General features: G+C 36.7%; 1 protein-coding gene across 2 annotated transcripts in view; it reads left to right on the forward strand.

Annotated features, from left to right (window-relative positions):
• The window catches only part of PLPPR5 (phospholipid phosphatase related 5), a 121,266-nt gene that overhangs the window by 84,327 nt on the left and 29,404 nt on the right, over nt 1–7,535 (forward strand). The window lies entirely within an intron of this gene.

Consider the following 7,535-nt stretch of genomic DNA (forward strand, 5'->3'; position numbering starts at 1 on the left):
CTGTATGCAGAAAACTATAAGACACTGATGAAAGAAATTAAAGATGATACAAACAGATGGAGAGATATACCATGTTCTGGGATTGGAAGAATCAAAATTGTGAACATGACTATACTACCCAAAGCAACCTACAGATTTAATGCAATCCCTATCAAACTACCAATGGCATTTTTCACAGAACTAGAACAAAAAATTTCACAATTGTATGGAAACACAAAAGACCCTGAATAGCCAAAGCAGTCTTGAGAAATTAAAAAACAGAGCTGGAGGAGTCAGGCTCCCGGACTTCAGACTATAGTACAAAGCTACAGTAATCAAGACACTATGGTACTGGCACAAAAACAGAAATATAGATCTGTAGAACAGGATAGAAAGCCCAGAGATAAACCCACACACATATGGTCACCTTATCTTTGATAAAGGAGGCAAGAATATACAATGGAGAAAAGACAGCCTCTTCAATAAGTGGTGCTGGGAAAACTGGACAGCTACATGTGAAAGAATGAAATTAGAACACTTCCTAACACCATACACAAAATAAACTCAAAATGGATTAAAGACCTAAATGTAAGGCCAGACACTATCAAACTCTTAGAGGAAAATATAGGAAGAATACTCTTTGACATAAATCACAGCAAGAACCTTTTTGACTTACCTCCTAGAGAAATGGAAATAAAAACAAAAATAAACAAATGGGACCTAATGAAACTTAAAAGCTTTTGCACAACAAAGGAAACCATAAACAAAGTGAAAAAGATAACCCTCAGAATTGGTGAAAATATTTGCAAACGAAGCAAGTGACAAAGGATTAATCTCCAAAATTTACAAGCAGCTCATGCAGCTCAATATCAACAAAAGAAACAACCCAATCCCCAAATGGGCAGAAGACCTAAATAGACTTTTCACCATTATTAAAAATGCAGTCCCTTGGTCCCACTGTCCACGTTTCCAGGGTTCAGTAGCTCTAGCTATTAACTACCATATTGGGCAACATAGCTCTAGGATTTCTCATCTGTTATTCAGTGTCTCAGAGGACATGCCATAAGAGAAGGGCCAACATCTTATCTCCCCATTTCCCTGTCCGCTAGCTCCTGGCAGCCCCCACTCTACTCTCTGCTTGTATGGGTTTGACTGTTTCAGATTGCACATATAAGTGAGATCTTGCAGTATTTGTCTTTCCTCGCCTGGCATATTTCGCTTAGCATAATGTCCTTCACGTTGATCCGTGTTGTCTTAAATGGCAGGACGTCCTTCTTTTTTAATCCTGCATAGTATTATATCTATACATACCACACAGATATAATGTATAGCAATGTAACTACACTGTATTGTATACTTGAAATTTGCTAAGAGAGTAGGTAGATCTTAAATGTACACATACACAAAATGGTAACTATGTGAGGTAATGGTTACATTAATTAGCTTGATTATGGTGATCACTTCACAATGTACACATATATAAAAACAGCAAGTTGTATACCTTAAGTATATAGATTTTTAAAATTTGTCTATTATACCTCAATAAAACTGGAAAAAGAAAAAGAGAGATGGGCCAGTACCAATTAGAAAAGGAAGACAATGTTTGGTTTCAATAGTCAAATCTCTCTTTGTCAAAAGAGAACAGGAATTTCTAAATTCCGAAGCTACCTTTACATACCAAAAGCAAAATTTGAAGATCTGTGTATTTTATTACAAGGTAATAATAAAGAGTACACAGGATATAATATAAGCAGGGTGGTACCACCAACATATAGGAGGGGAAGGTGGCAGACTTTCTCCCTCCCTCATTCTGTTCCTCTTCAGTGCAGGATGGATGCCCATGATGAAGTTTAGATCAGTTAGGGGAAAAAAAATAGCTGCATGCTCTATACAGTCTAGGTTTAGTACATAAAATTTATGGCTTCAGTATACCACCGATTATTGTGCTTCCCCAACACAGCCCTGAAAGGTCTGAATTATATGTACACAAATCTGGTACAAAGTCCATGGTCTTTCTACCATTGCATTACCTCTCATCACAATTCTATTACATACCCTATCAAATACATTTACATTGCAGTTTGGCAAATTTATTATCATGGATAAGTATGGATATAATAATAAGATTTTCAGGACACTGCATACCTGGCTTAATAAATGAACACTCCAAATTTTGTTCAATGTCTCTGTACCAATTTGCAAATAAATCTCCAGTGGAGTGCCATGGAATTCTTCCCTTGACACTGCCTTGTTATTGGTGATCTGTATGGTGCTAAGAAGAAGCTGAGAGAAAGAGGACTAATTTGATAGATGTCAACCTCAAAGGTCAAAAGGGTTTTAACAAGGTGGAATGCTATTTTGAAAACAATTAAGAAATTTGATTTTTAAAAAATAATCCCAGGAATCCAAGATAAGAAGAACTTGGTGGGACACCAGTCCATGTGAGGACTACAAACAATATGACCAGTAGTAATGCTATGTGTTTATTAAAAAACAAAAACAAAAAAACCTATTGCTTCTTAGGATATATGAATCAAAGTAGTCAAAACCTGGAAATCAGTTTAAAGAATCCATCCTAACCTGATTATAAATTGTAGATTCATGAGTAAGACTATAGGGTGCAATCTGAATAAACCCACACATTATGGTCAATTAATCTATGACAGAGAAGGCAAGAATATACAATGGAGGAAAGACAGTTTCTTTAATAAGTAGTGCTGGGAAAACTGGACGGCTAACATTCTCTAACACCATATACAAAAATAAACTCAATATGGATTAAAGACCTAAATGTAAGACTGGATACTATAAAACTCCTAGAGGAAAACATAGGCAGAACACTCTTTGACATAAATCACAGCAATATTTTTTTGGAGCAGTCTCCTAGAGTGATGGAAATAAAAACCAAAATAAACAAATGGGACCTAATTAAATTTAAAAGCTTTTGCACAGCAAAGGAAACCATAAACAAAATGAAAAGACAGTCTAAGGAATGGGAGAAAATACTTGCAAATGATGCTACAGACAAGGGATTAACTTCCAAAATATGCAAACAGCTCATACAGCTTAATATCAAAAAAAACCCAGCCCAATCATTTTATACATAAAGAGTTCAAGGCTTAGATAGGTTGAATAATTTGTTTAAGTAAGTGACAGAGCCAGGACTCAAACCCAAATCTCAGTGGTTCCAGAGCAGGTAATCTAATCACTATACCACAGTTATCCCTTATGGATCATTTTTACAAATTCCAGTCCATTCATTCATTCACGCATGAAGCAGATATTGATTGATTATCATCATTTTCTTTTGACACCATGACAAAATACCACAAACTTAGGGACTTAAAACAACCCAATGTTATTATCCTAGAGTTCCATAGATCTGAAGTCCAGCATGGTCTCACTGGGCTAAAATCAAGGTTTCAGCCTGGCTGCATCCCTTCAAGAGGCTCTAGGGAGAATTCATTCCCTGCCTTTTCCAGCTCCCAGAGGCTATCTGAATTCCTTGGTTGGTTGCTTCCTTTCTCCATCATCAAAGATAATAGCATAGCATCTTCAGATCTCTTTCTGACTACACCTAGGGAAGGTTATCCACTTTTAAAGACTCACGTGATTTGGCGACATATTCACCAGTTCCTAGGATTAGACCTTCGGCATTGTGAGCGGGCTAATATTCTTTCTATCACAGGTGCCTACCCTGTACCAGGTTTTGATCCAGGCAATATGAGATAGACAAGGAGGAGAAAGATAATAGCAACTAAACACATGCATATGCAAGACAATTTCTGATAGCAATGTGTATTTTCTGACAATAAAAGAGTTCAAAAATTCACTTTTCCCCAAGCATGCCATTCATGCATTCATTAATTCAACATTTTTGAATACCTACTACATAAAAGGAGTTCTATGCATTTCAGGTAGAATGGTGAATGGACAGAGGTTTTATTCTAATGGAATATTCTCATGGAGGCAACAGATATTCATACAAAGAAATGGGGAACATGATTTTAAATAGTGACAAATGCTATGAAGAAAATACTCCATACTCGTTCTCTTGTGCCTTTGCATTTTTCATTTATTCGTTCTTTTATTTAGTAAGTCTAGTAAGTCTTTTGAGTGCTTACTGTGTTTCAGGCAAAGTGCTAAGCTCAGGGCTTACAGTGCAGACTCCAGATTTGGCTTCTGTGTCCTCACTGTAGTGAAGGGAACAACTCAAATTAGTATAAACCACACATTGTGGTAAGTGTTCTGGGAGAGGACGACGCAGGTGCTTGGGGAGTGCATAGCAGGGTTACAGATGCTCTCCCTGGGTCTAGGACACCTTTTCCCCCCATTTCCCCTTTGCCAGGAACTCATACTCATCCTTCTGGATCTAACGTAGATGGCTCCTCTTTGAATAACAGTTTCAGGTGTATAGTAAGTGCTTAACAAACACAAACATTTGTTTTTATTTTTGTGTTATAATAGTATTGTTTTAAAATTGTACAGTGCTTTCTCATTTACCCAAGAGATAGATTAATATTCCCACAAGTGAGTCCATTCACTTTACTACATGGGCATTGAGATTATATTTTAGTAAAAGCAAACAAGTAAGCAAAACCCCTTTATATGTGTGTCAATTATTGTATATATTGTATAAGCAAGGAAAAAATTGTGTAGAAGAATATACACCTCGCTGTTAGCAGGTAGCAAATGACTGGTTTTAACTTTCTGCATCTTGGGGCTAATAGATATTCATGGGATTGATGAATAAGAACTGCCTAATAATGGCTTGGCCTATAAGGTAGTGAGCATTCACCGACCCATGAGGACTGAGCAGATACCATCCTGCTCAGATTATACACCCTTCTGTTTGTGTTTTATTTTAGCTACATTTTGACATCTGGTTCACCTCGATGGTTTCATAAGTGAATTAAAAACCAAGAGAGCATAAATAATCAATTCCTGTCCTGTGTCCAACTTGCTTAATAGATTCTCATGCTATAATTTCCTCTTCTGCAAATTAGGTATAATAGACCTTCTGTCAGGATAACACAATTAGACTAGTTAAAAGGCACTTACATTCATAAAGTACCAAAAAGTTCCCTAGTACATATAAGTGCAAACTCAAATTTTTCTTTTGTGACATCCTTGTCAACAGATTATGGTACAGAAAAATCTGTGCATTATAAAGCACTACAGCGATCCACTTTAAAGTTGAAATTATTTGAAGAAATGTCATCCTTCTCCCATAATGCTTAAAATTCAATTTTCTTCTATTCTGGTTCTGGACATTAAGTGGGGATCTGGTGGGGAAGAGCCAAATCCCAGGCTATTCCTAATATAGAAGCCTTTTCATGAGTTTGCATAGTGGCCAGACTGTGTCTTGGGACCCTTTATAAACAATGCTTAAGTCATAGAGCATCTTAGGAATGAACTCAAATTCAAGAGACACTTCAGAGGATTGTAGCCCAAGGTCGCAGATTACTATAGGCCTACACAACTTGGATAAGTTAGGGCTGAGCTCTATCTGTGATGGCCTCTGTGGTTGAAGGAGAAGGCAAGTGTTTTCCAAAGCCATACAGATTCCGTAGAAGATTTCCCACACAAACCACATATATACTACTTCCTACTTCTTCCTAATAGTAGAGTATGGATGTAGCCTCACAGCTATGTACTATGGTGGCCTTCTTTCCCCTATTTTTAATTTCATTTCTCTTGCATTCACTGATACTTAGCTTATGTCCATTTTCTTTAGGCAAGAAATCAATCAAGAAAGAAACGAAGGTTAAAGGCACCAAAGTGCTTTACCCCTACTTCCCATTGACATCTCTCCTTCTCAAAAGTGCCACCCCAATAGTTAAGTTGTATATGCTTCATAGTAAGCTTTGTCTTGAGTCAATTTTTTCATCTAAAAAATGAAGGTAATGATTTTTTACTAATTTGGTTATTTTGAGGATTTAATAAGTAAAGTAAAATGCTTAGAACATTGCCTTGAACAGCCATTGCTCATTAAATCATAGCTATAATAATTATTAGTGGTATTAATACTATTCAGTTATCATTTCACATTCATTTTGTTTTAATAAGGATAGGATGTCTTTAGCGTTCTGACAGATGTGAAGAAATGCAAAGGTAAGAAGTCAGTAATCAGCCGCATAGCTGTGATACAGAAAATCCCACAAGCAGCGCAAATTTCACTCCCTGTTTATATGCACGAGTCAAATAAGGACTTACTCTATTAGTGCGTCACTGGACACCTGAAGTGGTGTGATATTCTTGCCTTGTTACTCATGTGGGCAAAACTCTTTAATATATTCTCTCAGAATGGCAAAAGCACCATTTTCTCTTTCTCATCTCCTCCTATTTCCCTCTCGTGTATACTTATTCTTCTTAACTGAGATTATTTAGCTCTTTCAAGCACAGGCTTAGAATACACAGACATAGCTCTGAAGGCCATAGGCCCAAAATGGAGATAATCCAGCTTTTTTTTTTTCCTAGAGTATCGGGACCAGTGATAGATTGCAAAGAGCTAGAACTTGGCTAGGTAGAAGCCTTGTATCACATGAACTGTTTAAATATTCATACAGTGTGTACTGGCAGCTAACAGGGCTGCACACTTGCCCAGAAAAAAAAAAAAGAGAAAAGATAATTACTGAATTTCATAGCATTCTACAATGGCTGCCATGAACTAAAAGCATAAGTGCTGATTTTGGTTTAATCTCTTAGGCAAATGTATTTTTTTATTCAACTGAAGACAATAGGCAAGTGGTTATATGCATTTCTAAGTATTTTTCTGATTATATTATCAGTATCAGATTCTAACAATATCATAAAAACTGATTGCACTGTCAAAGCCATCTCCTTAATAATTACTTTACTAGTGACTTGAAATAATAACTGACACATTTCCTTCACAATCAACAGATTCACTTATATAGGAACACATGGTTTAAGTTATGAGCAATTGAGCTATAGAATAAATCAGATTAGGGGAAAGACTGGGTTTTTTGAGCATGGTGGCTCACAACTTGAAGACATTTCATTCTGTGCAATCAGCTGACACTTAATTGTTCTTCATTAGCATATGTGAAGATGCCAAAAATGTAGGTGTTTACTAATTGTTTTGTTTTGGCTTTAGCTGACACATTTCCCCCATCATAGTTAAATTTTTGTTGTTGTAATGCTGGTTGATAAAATTTGGTTAAAACACAGTAATTTCACAATTTCAGGTAACAGCATAAAAGGAAACCTTGGCACTGTGTTGAACTTTAAATTCTTTTTTCAAAGTAGTATCTGTTTAGTGGAAATCCACTCCATTTTGTTTTTTATAGCTATACTCACAAGTTCTAATTTTTATAAAGTATGCATCCTCTCCATATGGTATACAAAAATGTAAACATTAAAAACATTCATTCATCAGTTTTCCCCTTCTAATAGTATTGATCTAAAATGTAAATTCAAGGCTTCCCTGGTGGCGCAGTGGTTGAGAGTCCGCCTGCCGATGCAGGGGACACGGGTTCGTGCCCCGGTCCGGGAAGATCCCACGTGCCGCGGAGCGGCTGGGCCCGTGAGCC

The sequence above is a fragment of the Physeter macrocephalus genome, chromosome 4 (genome assembly GCF_002837175.3).
Source record: "Physeter macrocephalus isolate SW-GA chromosome 4, ASM283717v5, whole genome shotgun sequence".
Lineage (NCBI taxonomy): Eukaryota > Metazoa > Chordata > Mammalia > Artiodactyla > Physeteridae > Physeter > Physeter macrocephalus.